Genomic DNA, 17,017 nt, shown 5'->3' with positions numbered 1-17,017 from the left:
TGAAAAATATTACTAATAAATAAACAAGTGTATTACTTAAATATTTATCAGTTAATAATGGGGACAACGAGCGCTTCGGGTTACTTGATCATAAGCGCTTGTGTTATTAATCAACGTTTCATTAATCAACATAGTAAGCACTATTATTAATCTGGTGATATGCAGTAAGGTAATTTATTAGATAGTTTGGAAGTTAACGTATAAGGAAGAATAATTAAATCTGACTCTGTCACTAGTGCTGATGGCGAAGCACATCTATATCCCCTCTATGCTTCGCTACTTTTTTTTTTTTTTTTTTTTTTTTTGTTTGATGGAGCGGGGAGGGGAAAATTATAAAATTCTATGAAAATCTTCATAGACACCCCAGCTAATCCAGTGGTAGTGTCGGATTCACCCAGTGTGCCTACCGACTAAAAACTAACCTCCCCGCATGGGACAGGTCCGTGAGGACCACTCCCCTAGAAGACAAAAGGGCATAAGAGGAGAAAAAAAGAAGGAAAATAACGGAGAATTTTGGAGGCCGACTCGCTCTCGAAGAGATAAGAGGAGGGGGCACTTACGCATCTGGGCGAGGCTCGAATCTTGGCTTGCACCGGAATAGAGTTAGAGAAGCTTAAATTTTGTGTTATTGTATGTGTGTGTGTAGATGTGTGAGTCCGCTGGGTATTGTGTATTTGGAAGCGTACTTGTGATTAGTGTAAGTGTTGTATAGGGTTGAGGCCGTAGAGGATAAGGTGGATAGAAGGGTGCTCCTGAAGGGAGCGCACGAATTGAAGTCACGTTCGTTTCGTCGAAATCATGGAGATGGAGATGATGCATCTGATGGAAGCAGGGGGGATTGAAGACCTAGAGTATATTAAGAGTCCTCAGGGTTCTGTGCTAGAGCGCAAGGACGTCTTATCAGGTCGAAGCGACCGGGTTGGAGGTTCGCGAGTGCGGCGATGGTGGGGCTTGGGTGGTCCGTAATGGAGGCGCGGATTTTGGACGCAAGGACGGGGGCTGCTAATATTGGAGGGACGATGTTAAGCTCCTTGATAATCTGGGTATTCCTGATGTACCACGGAATGCCCAGGACTGACCTCAGAATCTTTATGAAAGGGCCCTGGACGCCCTGTAGTTGGTTTCCCTTTGCAGCGCCCCATGTTGGTATCGCGTAGGTGCTAATGCTCTTGATGATGGCGTTGAAGGTGCGCAGCTTGGTCTTCTGGGAGACGGATTTTTTGTTAAAGAAGGGCTTTAGTTGCACAAAGGCTCCACATGCTTTACCGTGGGTGCTGTTGATGTGCCAAACGTACGTGAGTCGATGGTCTAGCGTTACGCCAAGGTACTTGGTGGAGTAGCTCCAGTCGATTTCTACTTCGTTGACCTTTATCTTCTGCAGTTTCTTCCTTGGATTTTTCCAAGAGACGAGCATGGCTATAGTCTTTGCCTCGTTTACGACCAGTTTCCAAAGACTATACCAGTTATAGAGAGTGACGATGTGCTCGTTTAGAAAGGTGGTCACCGAGAGTGTTGTTTTGACGTGCAGCTGACCGCGATATCGTCTGCATAGACGTACGTGTTGATGTTTTTGCGCTGGGGCAGGTCGTAGCAAAAAATGATGAAAAGGGTGGGTGAAAGTTTGGAGCCTTGGGGGACTCCGGAGGTTATTGGACGGGGGTTGAAGAGGGAGTAGCATACTTTAACGCGGATAAATCTGTCCGAGAGGTAAGATTTGACGGTGCGGATGAGGTAGTGCGGAAAACCTAACTGAATAAGCTTATACAGGAGGCCTTCGTGCCAAACTCTGTCGAAAGCTTGCTGTACATCTAGAAAAGCTATCGTGGTGAAGTTTTTTTGGATAAGGCTATCGAAGAGGTCTTTGGTGACTCTCAGAAGCTGGTGAACTGCTGAATGTCTGGCTGTAAAACCGTACTGCACGTCTGGAAGGATGTTATTTTCCGTGGCGTGCTTGTTGAGACGGGTAAGAATAACGCTTTCAGTGATTTTACTGGGCGATGAGAGTAAGCTAATAGGTCTGTGGCTCGCAGGGTTGCTGAGGGGTTTTCTCGGCTTCGGGAGGAAGATGACCGTAGCCACCTTCCACGCAATTGGAAAATAACGAAGGCGCATCACGGCATTGGGGATGTTGCAAATCGCCGTGATGAATTTTTAAGGGAAGATTTTCAGGACTTGCTCAAAAACTCTTAAAATATCCGAAAAGTGGTCGCTAAAAAATAACTGACATATATTGTGAATAATGTATTCAAGGCCGCTTTACGAGCGAACAGCATGAAAAGCCAATGTACTCAGGTAAATTTAGCAAATGTGGTACATAAAATTATAAACTTTATTTTAAAAGTTCTTTTTTAGGTATATAATAACAATACGAACAGTATTTTTTTAGTAAAATCCAAAAAACTACTTTTTTGTGCCATTTTTTTAAATTCCATAATTTTTGCTCTGTTGCATATAAAACTTTGACAGAAAATTTGTTTCATAGACCTCAATACCCATAAAACAATTGCAATGTCAATGTTATACTTTTTAAGAAACTTTGAAAAAACTGGAAGAAGTCGTTTCAAAAAATAAACGTAAAAAAGTTTTGGGCCAACGTAGATTAATTTTTTCAACCTATTTTTGTTAATAAACGGCTGCTTTACAACATCTTGCAATGCCATACCATTATATCCAGAAAAAGTGTTAATAAAATTGATTTGTAAAGAGGGGGCTTCCACGGTCCGGCGGTGGAGGGCCGCCAAGCTCGAAATACGGCTGTAGAAGGAATTCCACAAATTTTGACTCAAATTTTTTTAGAACGAAGTTCTTTATGTCGCGTTACTCGGGGGGCTGGAATTTTAAAACCGACGGATTTTTTTTTTTTTTGAATCAGAAATCTCTTCCTCTCAAGTTTTTCCCCTCACCCCGTCCCCCCTTACCAAGTGTTCTCTACACACTTCCCCTCTCCTAACTATATATGTACATTTGTCAACCGTGCCGTGTTACTGTAAAATAAAATTTGTAAAAAAACTTTATTTTAATGGACATAGGTTTTAAAAAGAAAAAACACAATACGTAGAAAATTTGAATTTTCAGAGGTTTGCTCAATTATAACAAAAAATAAAGTTGCTAATAAAAAAAAAAAATTAATCTTCTACTCTACTGACTCTATCTGTATAAGCCAAGAAGATAGATTTTTGGAAGAATTCTGGCATGTTTCTAAAAAGAGGGCACATGCAAACAAATAATAATATTTTTTCAATAACAATAGGCATACAAAGGCTTAAAAAATTTAAACTTATTTAAGGATAGAGTATTTCTTTAAATCATAAAATGTTAATAAGCTCATCATATTGAAAAACACCAGCTGTTATATAATCGAATATTAAGATTCTTTGCTATGGCAGCTAAACAGTACTGGTTTCTTAAAGAATCCAAATATTTTTTATTTTAGTATGTTTTTGCTTTATTTAAATTTTTTGGTTGTAGAGATCAAATGTCACTGAAAGAATTTAAATTTAGAGTTTTTTATTTTGAGAGCATTATTTCGTATGGTGTCTCAAACAAAGTTTAATATTATTTTCCTTAAATAATTATTAACGTAAAAACTGCTTAGGAATGCAGGCAACCGTGCACAATCAATCTTATATCAGAATATCCGCCGCTGATTTTCACCTGGTTAGAGAGCATTGACGAAATATTATGACTGTTTATTATATTAATTGTGTCTACCTATTGAATTAAACAAAAATCTGAAGTTATACAAACCATATAGATAAAAAAACCAAAAAAATTAATAAGAGGGCCTTAGGTCAGCTATTTAATAAGGACTTTTTATTAGAAAACTCTATAGGATATAATTATAATTGTAGATGACGCAGAAGATGATACAAGTGGGAGTGACGCAGAGGAAGAGGTCTTTGATTCTGACGTCGAAGATATTGACATGGACTACAAGGATTTTAACTACGATTCCGAGTGCGATGAGTGTATACACACGGACATCAAGCAAAATCCCCAAAAACCATTTACTAAAATAACAGTGGAAAATGTAAGTTACTTATTATTTCATATGTAGCATTAATAAAACATTAGGATTGTCATTTTAATGGGGTGTATGTATGTACGTACGTGAATATTAGTGCGTATATTTGGGTAGAGTTATATATTTATGTGTGTATATACGTATTAGAGTGTCCATTATCTTTATTATGATTCCTTCAGTATACAGCTCTTAATTAAAATCTTTTGATTAAGTCACAAAATTAAAACTATCATCCTGAAAGCCTATTCATTTTAGAGTTTGCACTTGCTACTAGCTATTAAATAGTTTCCTCTTGAAATAAAATGTGATACGTATTTTTAAATCTTAGATTTTTATTATTTAGATGTTGTTTCTAAATTTGTTAGTAATATTAATTTATTATAAACAACTGTAACTTAATTTACATTTTTAATAACCTCGAAAGAAGTTAGCCATAAAAGTCTACTGCACCCTCAACATTTGTCAAGTAAAATAAGCTGATTTGTGGCCTAAAAAACATAAAATTACGAGCTTCTATTAAAAACCTTAACAGTAACGTCTTAGGTTGGAAGGACAGTCCCTCCATGGCAAGATGGCTTAAAAAAACGGTAAAAATCTTTGAAGTCACTTTTTGCGATTCACAGAAAAATTATGCATTCGAAAAATAAGGTGTAATAAAATGAAAATGCGTAATAAAAGTACAAATCTAATGTCTTTTTTTTAACCTCCAACCGGTTCTTTAGTTTTTTAGTAAACTCCAAAAGACTACTTTTTTGTGCCATTTTTTCAAAATTCCATAATTTTTGTCTGCTACATATAAAAACTTAAAACTTTAAAAGATCATGTATTTTGTAAGCTCTAATACCTATACAAAATTTCAGCAAGATCGATGTTTTACTTTTTGCGAAACTTTGAAAAAACTGCAAATAGGTCCATATGATTTAGCCTAGCCAAAGTGTGAAAGAAATTGTTTTTGAAAAAGGACGCCTCCATAGTCTGGTGGTGGGAGGGGCGCCAAGCTCGAAATACGGTTATAGGAAAAATTCCGCACAATTTTGACTAAAATTTTTTTTTCTTATTTCCTTATGTTTGACAACGTAAAAAGTCATTATAATGACGATATGATAAGATGCACTCACAATTGAGCATATGTCTCACATGCATACGGATAACAATAATAATAAAACATTAGTTTTTAATTTCTGCATTTAAGGAACTTCCAAATAAATATATGCACGTAAGATATATGCACAATTGTAAGTAGATGTATTATTAAATCGTTGTTATAATTGCCTTTTTCATTGTAAAACATAAGGAAATAAAAAAAAAATTTGAGTCAAAACTTTGTGGAATTCCTTCTACAGCCGTATTTCGAGCTTGGCGGCCCTCCACCGCCGGACCGTGGAAGCCCCCTCTTTAAAAATCAATTTTATTAACACTTTTTCTGGATATAATGGTATGGCATTGCAAGATGTTGTAAAGCAGCCGTTAATTAACAAAAATAGGTTGAAAAAATTAATCTACGTTGGCCCAAAACTTTTTTACGTTTATTTTTTGAAACGACTTCTTCCAGTTTTTTTAAAGTTTCTTAAAAAGTATAACATTGACATTGCAATTGTTTTATGGGTATTTAGGTCTATGAAACAAATTTTCTGTCAAAGTTTTATATGCAACAGAGCAAAAATTATGGAATTTAAAAAAATGGCACAAAAAAGTAGTTTTTTGGATTTTACTAAAAAAATACTGTTGGTATTGTTATTATATACCTAAAAAAGAACTTTTAAAATAAAGTTTATAATTTTATGTACCACATTTGCTAAATTTACCCGAGTACATTGGCCTTTCTCGCTGTTCGCTCGTAAAGCGGCCTTGAATACATTATTCACAATATATGTCAGTTATTTTTTTAGCGACCACTTTTCGGATATTTTAAGAGTTTTTGAGCAAGTTTGTTCAGTAGGGCTTTCTGTTTTCATAAATTTGCGTCAATTAACTTTACGATTTGTTTTTACTTATAAGTGAGAAACTTTTTGAAGCATCTGTTTTTAAGATTTCTCAAATTTCCATAAAAGCTGTGAGGGTTTGAAAAAAAACCTGTACATAGAATATTTATGTCATAAATTAAAATGTTTTATGACATATCTAAAATGTTGAAGTTGTAAAGTAGTCAAGAAATTAATACTCTAAAAACCGTGATTTTTTAAGATGTATTTATGATGCATAAGAAAAATAATTATTTGAGGTAATTGTACAAAGCTTATTTTTGAGTGGACATGGTAAAAACTTCACTGCATTTAAATTAAAGAGCAAATATGTGTATCTCTACTAATATAAAGAGATCGGTATTGAATTGCAACCATTGTACTTAGAATTACGACGTATTTATTTAATGCACAGTATACTTTTTTTATGTTTTAACATGAGCATTCCTTCTTTTATTTTATTTTTTGTTTAAATATGGCAAAAATATTGTTTTTAATTTACAACATCAATTTTTCATTAAAATAAAAAATGTCACTTCTTAAACTAATGCTAAATAAATACTTTTTGCAGGAGATGAATATCTTAGAAGTTGAACCAAGCGTTCCACTGACATCTGAAGATGAAGATAATGGGGAGACAAACAAGGCACATAAGAAGATGAGTGAGACGTATGATGAGATTAAAAAAAAAAATGTGAAAATGAATAGAGCACTGGGGCCCAATAATAATGTGCAAGCGAGAAAAGTTCGGGAACCTAAAAGAAAACTTGTAGATATTACAAACTTAGCGATGGGCAAAAGGCAAAGAAAAGAAAAAAAGGATCAGGATTACATTTACTTTTAATCTAATAATTTAATTTAACTAAATAAAAATAATCAAATATAACATCGCTGCGGGATTATATTAACAATTGAAAGAGGTAATGTCTGTTAAATAAAATAGAGAAAAAAAATTCCTGGGAGCATACTTTCTCTCTGTACACTATTGTGATAAGCCGATATACAATTTCTGTCTGATCTTCTTTCTTTCTCTTTTTACTTCACAGTGATTTAGAACATTTTAAAGGACATTTTTTTATTTCGCTAGCCTGCTCTATTAGTAACATCGGTATGGTTTGTACGCTAGTAAGAAAAAAATTGATACTTGAATTAGGTATTTGCATGTATGTTATTCTGGTCAAACCACGTTGTACCTGTATTGTTTAATTTATACTGTAGGTAACCGAAATCTTAAAGAAAACGGTGTAATTTATTTAATTAATGACAATAATGCTTATTGTAAGATTGTAGTGAAAGGTAATATCAATATTCATTATGATGTACGTATTTTTTTGCCTGGTACAGTATTGTAGTGCGTGATTATAAAAAAGTATTAAGTATTGTAATAATAATTTAACTGTGCAACGTAGCTACGTATGGTAACATATAAGGTATTAGTCTATGGTATTATCCTGTAATCATTTTGTTGTTACATTCAAAACCGAGTAGTTTATAAGACTCTGGTAAACCAAAAAAATTATATTAGCAACAAATTATGCTTAGCATTATCCAATTCTAACATTTGAGAATTATTGGATGTGCAAAAGTTAATGTATATTATACATATATATTATTTTTTTCAACAAGAAAATCATTTTGTAAATTCTTATAATTATATGTGATAATATTGTATAGGAGCATAAAAGTGTAGACTAAATAAACGAGTACTCTTAATGTTGTACAACAATGAAGAGCAATAACGTACGAAACAAGTATCTAAAGAGAGTGTGCATTACAATATTTAAACCTAATATTACCATTATATATTATATTATCACCAGTTGATTCTAAAGATTACGAACTGCTTTATTTTCATGATTTTATTATGCATATGATTCAAGTATTAGTAGTAATGAAAATACGATTCAAGTCTTGTGATTTTTGATGTCCATTAAATTGAGATATTAATCAAATTGATTAGAGGTCAAGGTAGTTTGTACAAGTTTTTCATATATATTTAGACGGTAGATAAATAAATAGGTAATTACGAGAAAGTAAATAAATTATAGATCAATAAATTCATTCTATAATATTTTCTAATAGATTTTGTTATCCGTAAATTATAAGAATGGAATAGTACAAGTCTTTTACAAATTAAAATTAAAATTTTGTTAATCCATTCCGTTTAGTATTGCAAAATATTAAATTTAAAGCATTCTGTTATAAATAAAAAAAAAAAAAAAGTATTGTTAAATCAGATGTAACCTTAATAATTTTAAATGCATCTGACGCTATATAATTATAATTACGTGTAATACTTGTATTATTAAATGCAACTGCAGATTAGATTTAAGTGAGTGGAGTCATACTAGTTTACAACAATCAATAGCAATAATTAACCAGCAAGTGTTTGAACAGAATGTTTTCTAAAATATATTTGCAATTAATATTATAATTTAGATTTGACGTTACCAAACATATTTAACAGAATATTACAACTTGTTGCGTAGGATTCTATGGTCTTGGGGTGCGCACGAAGTAAATAGTCGAGGAACTAGTATCAACGTCTTTATTAATGCAAAAACGAGAGAAGAGCGCGTCGCGTGTGTACGACCTTCGTCCTTGACGGTTCCAGCCAGAGAGAGCGCTCCTTTCAGCATCCTATCTGCTTATCGCTTTGCTCCCTCCCACTACAATCATCCGTAGTAGGCCCCAAAAAGAGGGGGCGCACGTACGTGTAGCTATGATATCGTACGTGACACGTTCGAGGCCGCGCCGCTATCGTCCTCGATGGCGATTTCCTTTTTTAATTTACATGTTTGTGCTAGAGTAATGTTCGTGTAAAGTTGTTTATATTGTATGTGAGATTTCTAACGTAGGAGTAAGAAGGTGGAGAGAAAAAAAACCTGTCCTTGTTCCTCCTTTACACAAATTCGCTTAATTGTTTTTTTTTTGTGTAAGCATTTATTGTTTTTGTTCACGCTCTTCTCCCTTTATAATATAGTGCAATATTGCAAAATTCTTATTTATAAATTCATAGAGTGTAATAATCTTCAAGTTATTTCTACTAATTATTAACTAAATATTTAATCCCACTGTAGGTTATCCATGTTAAACTTGTAAAATATGGCATTACAGTATGTTATAATGTATCGTATGATATTACTTATTTTTCTACTGTTGATTCGATCATTCTTTTAATGTTTTTGATTCGTGTTATTGTTACCGTTGGCTGCGCTACGAGCCTGTTAGATATTTTCACATAATGCATTTTTGTTCGTAAATATGGTAACTAAATTATAATAAACAAACGTAACCTAGATTAATGTATGTATACAAAATTTAATTAAAATTTTATATATATATATATATATATATATATATATATATATATATATATATATATATATATATATATATATATAATCCTCTTATGCACGAGGACGTTTCATTTTGTCAGCTGCCGGAGGTGCATTTCTGACCGCTACGCGTACTTGGTTTTGCGATGCGACTGGTTTTTGTATGGTCTGTAGCATTATTGGTTGCGCTGTCACTGCACCCGCCGCTGCGCCTTCGCTTCCGGAACGGTTCCTTCTACCTGTAAGCATTCTAGCCAAATTTAGTATTAAGGGGCCCCCCCATTTTAGGAACCCGAACGACCCCGCTGCTGTGCCTAAAGCTATTTCTGCAGCCACCCACGCGTATTCCTTCCAGTCGGATAATTCGCTTTGTGTCTGCAAGAGTTCGCGCACGCGTTGGACTATGTCCATTAATTTTGTGCCAGTTTTTAAGTTCTCCTCAGGCCCGTGTTCTTGACTACCGAGTTCCTGTAACCCGTCCCTTTTAATTATCGTGCTTATTAGTTCCTGTAACTTGTCTGTTCTTATTCCTTTTATACTCTGTATTATTTTCTCTACATTTAAGTTTGAGTTTTTGAATTTAACTATTTGGCTCTTGCCCTCCTCTGACCCTGGGCTCAATCTTGTTTCTGATGCTTGAGCCGTGCAATCATCTGATAAATTTATTACCCCTGCATCTATAACTTTCAGTGTTTCGTGCTCTGTATGCTCGCATTGTACGTGTATTTTCTCCTCCACTATGGTACTGAACGCGTGCTGGTTCCTTGCATGTAGGCGCGTCCAATAAGTGCCATTTAATCTGGCTAGTATAATTGGGCATTCCTCTGGATTTTTTATTGTGTAACCCAAAATCAATTTTATTTCGCAAGGATGGTCTTCTTCTATCTCATGTGCCGGTTCCATCAGTGTACAAATGCGTGTTCATCCTATTTTCTTGCATCTTTCTACCGTTCGCTGTGATATTGGTGCGAACCTTTTCGCGCTCATGCTGACTGCCACGTACTCGTGTGTTGGTTGTAGATATGCCACGATGTTTGTTATATTGAGCCCTTCCTGTTCTACTGGTAGTGGTGATATTCTGAGAAAATCAAAATCCTCTCTTGTTACCAAGGGTATTTCTATGCAATATACTATTTTCCCACTAAATGCTACGGTTGCTATCTCCAACGCTTCTCCGATATTTTCCCTTGTTGTTGCATTATTCTCTCCTGGGAGTTTGAGGTCCGGCCTTAGCTGTCCTGCTAATATTTTAGCCTCTGATATAGCTATCGATGCTTCCTCCGGTAGGTGTATCACGCCCCGACTTGCCAAATATATTATATCGGCCGTTTTCCTAAATTTTTCTGATAGTTCGTTGGCTATTTGTTGAAATTCCTTTACCATATTTGATACTTTGTCTTCTCCTGTAATCAGGTCTGCAAATATTTTTAAACCTTCTTCCATTATTTTTCCCGCTTTTTCTTCAAATTTTTTAATATTTTGTAGCTCTTTTTCATGATTACCGAACGTTGTAACTGTCATTTGTTCCGCTAAATATTTATTTATGTCGATTGTGGTACTTGGTATTGAGGCTATCAATTTTAGTATTTTTCCTTTTTCCGCTACTGTTAATTGACCCTTAATAACTTGCACTGCTGCGGTTTGACTAAGGATTTCTTGGCCCACTACCGCTCTGTATGCCTCTTGTGCTTTTTCTTTCATTTGTAGAACCTCGTACGTGGCCCGACTAATATGTCTCATGCATTCTCTTTTCTTTCTTAATGTTACCGTGCACTTCCAGTTTGCTTGCGTCCGCGCCCGTAAAAATTGTTCCGATTCTACAATTAGCTGGCTCCAATCTACGTACCATATGACTTTCCACGTTGATGTGGCTGATTGGATTGGGCCCAGGTTTTCTACAATTATCCCCGGATTCTTCTTGATTAATTCTACCTCCCCTAGTTGTTTATTTCCCTGTGCGGCCTTTGCCCTAAAACAAAACAACAACAAAAAAAATGGATACTTTTCTATATGATTCTTGCGTTCCTTCTCTTTATATACATTTTCTTTCACATGTGGATACATGCTTATACACCCGGGTGATTTGTCCCTATATTCAGTGATTAGGACTATTTAATAATTCGCGTTCGCGTAATTGCTTTAAGCTGCGAGTGTGGTTTTCCCTTTACATATGGATTTCCCTATGCGCTCTTAAATGATACCTTAATTTATATATTGGTACGTATATATTCATGCTATTACGTTTGCTCGTGCACGTGTTCGGGTGCGACTTTCCCATGCTGAGCTTTATCTAATGCCGTTCAATTTTCGTGTCTCTCGTCACTTCATTTCTTATGCCCTTTCCTCTAAGTGTATCACAAGATTGTACATACTAGGCTACGTTACACGCATTCACTCATTCGGTTAATTCCCAGCGGAGGCGAGTGTGGATATGAGAGGGAGAAGAAAAAGGGGAAAGTTTTATTGTTCTACATTATAAACCTTCGTTTCCCGACGCTGTATGCTACGTTATTCTTCTTTTCCCTTATTTCTATTTCCTTCAAGTGACTCACCTAAAGTGGGAAAGGACTTAGATAGGTGTACGAATCTGCGTTTGCTTTTTCTCAACGTTGCTGCTAAGTCAGTGTATTCTACGTCTCCATACGTGCACGATCTCTGAAATTAACTTCGATAGTCATGGCCGGTTTCAGTCAATTCTTTGATCGCCTCATTGGGTTTGTCCGATTGCCTTTAGGTGACTCGCGATCCACGCGCTTCCTTGTCACTGGTGATGGTGCGTGTGGATTACTGTTGGGGGCTGTTCTCCAGGAGGAAGTCGCGTGCGCCGTGCCAGGTTGCCAAAGCGTAAGTATGAAAGCGAAGTTTTTTTTTTTTGTTTTTTTTTTTTTTTTTTTGTTTTTTTTTGTTTCATTTATTGGATTGTAGGTTACGCGACTGTATGCGTGCCGGGATGTCCCCGCTGTGGGACGGCCCCCTGGGCAAAACATTGTTGTGCTAAACGGGTCGACCGCGCTAGCGCCAATACATTGTGAGCAGCATGGTTCGGTAAGTGCTCTTGGCTTTTTGTCATTTTTTTTTTTTTTCTTATGGCTCCTCTATTTTCTCAATGCAAATTTTTTTTTTTTTTTTTTTTTTTTTTTTTTTTTTTTTTTTCAGCTTGGGTTTCGTTTGATAGTCGATCCCTTCGCCTTTTTCGGTGTCCCGGTTCCCCTACTGTTACCGGGGTGGCCTTCCGGCGCGATGCCACTGCCAACCTTGCGCTACCCCTATCGAGGAGGGGTAGGGTCCTGCGAGGTGCGATGCCCTTCGGGGACTCCATTCCTCGTGATTGTGCGGGAGGAGGAGAGGGCGCCCGTCCCCTATTTTACTGGGAAAGTGTTGTGGCTGCACTGCCCTACCTTGGTAGGGGGGGCTTCCTACTCTCTGGCCGTCGGCTGTAGCTGTCACGGTACCATCCTGGTGCTAGTGGTGGACGTCACCCTGGAAGGGGCCGTCAACTATCCTGTCGATCACTGACCGGTTATCCAGGTAATTTTCTTTTTTTTTTTTTGGTTTCTTGTTCCTTATTTCGATTTGTTTATTTATTTCTTTATTTAATTCGTTTTTTTTTCTTCTTTTTTTTTGCTATTAGGTGCAACGTTCTGCCAGCGGATGCCTCGTCCCTTCCACGCTTATCGCTGCTACTACTGGTTCTCAGCCCAGCGTCGTCGACTGCCTTCAGCGGTTGCAAACGCTGCAGCTGGGGGAGGGTTCTAACGGGACTTCCCGGGGGAGTGGTTTGGGTCGTGGGCGACGGCGAAAAAAGGAGGGGGTGAGCCACTCGTGTGCTTGTTGTAAGGGCTGTGGCTCCCATTAGTTTAAATAAGGAAAAATAAAATAAATAAATAAAAAATATATAATTTTTCAAATATAGTGTTTTCATCCTTTTATTATTTCCCTTTCATATTCCGCACTTATGGGTTCTTTTTTTTTTTGCATCGCGTACACACACATTCATATATATATGTAAATACACACATACTCACACACGCATATGTATATATATATATATATATATATATATATATATATATATATATATATATATATATGTAAAGAAAGTATACTCTCTTTAAATACAAATAAAGCGTGTCCTTTGATAGGTGATTGATAGAGGGGGTAAGGATATTGAAGGTAAGAAGTGAAACAATAGAGAAGAGAGAGGAAAAGGAGTAGTAACAGATATAAACTCAGAGAGAAAGGTAGTGCGAACAAATAAGGATCAAGAAGCAAGTGAAATATAAAATTACAGTCTTCAGTGTAAAATATAAAATACAATAGAGATAATAGACTTATATTTTCGTTCCTCTACTTTTTTCAGGTAAAATTACGCTGTAAATATTGTAAATATTGTATGATAATTATTAAATAAACTCTACTTTTTTCAGAGTAACAAATATTAGTTTATTTTTCTCGTATCTAATGTTATAAATATAAAACATTATAGAACGAAAATATTGTCTCAAGATAACAAAAATGCCAAAATTAAGATTTAATTTTGAAGTTGTTTCCTCACCGAGTGATAGCAAAACAAACATAACAAATATAACCTTCATCGAAACGGAAAAAGGAATACAGTATGCTATACCACGGCAATATCAAAATATAGACAATCACACAGAAGTCAAGAAAACAGAGGTATTTATTAAATTTAAAAGTAACGCTAAAAGGGGTACACAACAGAAGTTATGGATAGGATTAGATGATGAGTTAGCAAAAGTATATATAGATGAAATAGGAAATTTTCAATTTAAGAATGTATATTCAAACGAAATTGAAAAAGAAAAAAAAATAATAGAAAATCCTGTAGATATAAACAACTTGATAGAACAATTATTAACAAACAAACAAAAAGATAATAGCAAGCTTAACTTAAAAAATATATCAGAAAAATTTATTTTAGAAAAATTTAATGAAAAACAGACGAATATAACTCAATGGATGAATACATTTGAAAAAGAATGTGAAAGATTTGAAATTATTGAAGATAATACAAAAATTGAAATTTTAAGATTATTTTTAGATAAAGCCTGCATGGACTGGCATTATACAGCACAAACAGAATTAAAAATAAATAATAACTGGCAAGAATGGAAAGAAAAATTTCTAAAAACTTTTGCAGATAGAAGTTGGAATTCATCTATATATGCATTGTCCTATAAATATTATGAAGGTTCATTAACAGAATATGCGATAAAAAAAGAAAGATTATTAATAAATGTGGACCCAAACATGGGAAAAAAGACAATAATAGCGTTGATAGTAATGGGTCTGCCAGAATGGATAAGAAATAAATTAGATAAAGAAGAATGTGTAGATTCAACAATATTAATAAATGAAATAAGAAAACATGAAAGTTTGAACAAAAAAATTATAAGCAAGAAAAATGATAATAGATACAATTATAAACATAAAAATGAAGAAAAAAAACCGTGTCAAATATGTGAGAAAATAGGAAAATCCAACAGATTCCATCCTGAAGAAAAATGTTGGTTTAAGAATAAAGATAAAACAAGAGTAGTTGGGGCAAATGAAAGAATAAATGCAGATTTATATACAGAAGAAAAAAACGAATAGAGACACCATTGATTAAAATACCAATATTGTTAAATAATAAATTGAGGGTTATAGGAACATATGATTCCGGGGCTCAGATATCATTAATAAATAAAAGAATAGTTAAAATACAAGAAGAAGAAAAAAATGTAAACAAAATATATTTGAAGTCAGTCAATGGTGTCAGCGAAACAAAAGGCTTAATAAAAGTGAAAGTAAAAATATTCGAAATAGAAGAAGAAATAGACTTAGATATAGTGGAAAGAGAAGACTTTGAGGATATTATAATAGGTTTAAATATGATAAAAAAATTTAGACTTATACAAGATGAGAATTTAAATATTTCCCAAAAGAAAAAAATAATCAAAGAAAAAGATCAACATATAAAACAGAATTCAACAGAAAAGGTTACGGAAGTAAAAATAAACTTTAATGAGCATGTGACAGAAGAGGAAAGCGATTTACGATTAGAACACTTAGAAAATAGTAAAAAGAAAGAGATAAAAAATATAATTAAGAAATACAATTCAGTCTTTGCAAAAAACAAATATGACATAGGGACAGTTAAAGATTATGAAGCAAGAATAGATTTAATAGAAGAAAAATACTGTAGCAAAAGACCATATAGATGTACAATAGAAGATAAAAAAGAGATAGAACAACAAGTAGCAAAATTACTTGAAAAAAAATTAATAGAAGAATCGTACAGCCCTTTTGCAGCACCTGTTACTCTAGCATTTAAAAAAGAAGAAAATAAGAAATCAAGACTATGCATAGACTTTAGAGACCTAAATAAATTAATTGTACCGCAAGCACAACCTTTCCCACTAATCGAAGATTTAATAACAAAAACAAGAAACTGTAAATTTTTCACCACCCTAGATATAAATTCGGCTTTTTGGTCAATACCTCTTAGAATTGAAGATAGAAATAAAACTGGTTTTATTACACAAGATGGACACTACCAATGGACTTGCCTTCCGTTTGGCTTAAAAACAGCACCAGCAATATTCCAAAGAATACTAAGCAACATTTAAAAAAAAAATAATTTAAAAAATTTTGCAGAAAATTACATAGATGATATACTTATATTTTCACCAACTTTTTAAAAACATATAGAACACATCAAACAAGTTTTAAACGCAATATTAAAAGAAGGATTTCGATTAAAATTTAAAAAATGTACATTTGGTTCAAATTCTGCAAAGTATCTCGGACACATAATAGAAAATAATACCGTTCGTCCAATAAAAGATAATTTAATAGCAATAGAAAACTTTCCACAACCAAGAACCCAAAAAAATATTAGACAATTTTTAGGCAAAATAAACTTTTATCATGAATATATTCCGAAAAGTGCGATATTATTAGACCCACTCCACAAATTACTTAGGAAAAATGAAAAATTTATATGGACAGAGGAATGTGAAAAATCATTTCAACAAACAAAAAAGTTACTGTGCTCAAAACCAATTTTAGAGATATTTGACCCAAACTTAGAAATAAAACTGTACACAGATGCATCAATAGAAGGAATAGCAGCAGTGTTTAAACAAACACAATTTGATGGAAAAGATAAACCGATAGCATATTTTTCAAAAAAACTAACAGAAACACAAAAGAAAAAAAAAGCAATATATTTGGAATGTTTGGCTATAAAAGAAGCAATAAAATATTGGCAGCAGTGGCTTATTGGAAAAAAATTTATAGTATATTCAGACCATAAACCATTAGAAAATCTAAATATTAAAGTAAGAACAGACGAAGAACTAGGTGATTTAACTTACTATTTATCGCAATATGATTTTACAATAAAATATATCCCAGGAAAAGAAAATATAGAAGCAGACTGTCTTAGCCGAAATCCGGTATTAGAACCAGAAATAAATAACGAAGAATTTTTAAGAATAATAAATTTAATAGAAATAGATGAAATCAAAATAGATCAAGAAAAAAACAAAGAAATACAAAAATCAAATAAAATGTTAATAAAAAGAAATGAAATTTTTTATAAAAAGAGTAGAAAAAAAGAAAAAATAATACTATCAGAAGAGTTTAGTAAAAAATTGATTAAAAAAATACACAAAGAATGGTTTCAT

This window comes from Copidosoma floridanum, unplaced genomic scaffold, assembly GCF_036245765.1.
Source record: "Copidosoma floridanum isolate Cflo_tuat_1 unplaced genomic scaffold, Cflo_Japanese_pri ptg000016l, whole genome shotgun sequence".
Lineage (NCBI taxonomy): Eukaryota > Metazoa > Arthropoda > Insecta > Hymenoptera > Encyrtidae > Copidosoma > Copidosoma floridanum.
The sequence above is the reverse complement of the archived record's forward strand: the minus strand, read 5'-3'. Positions refer to the sequence as shown.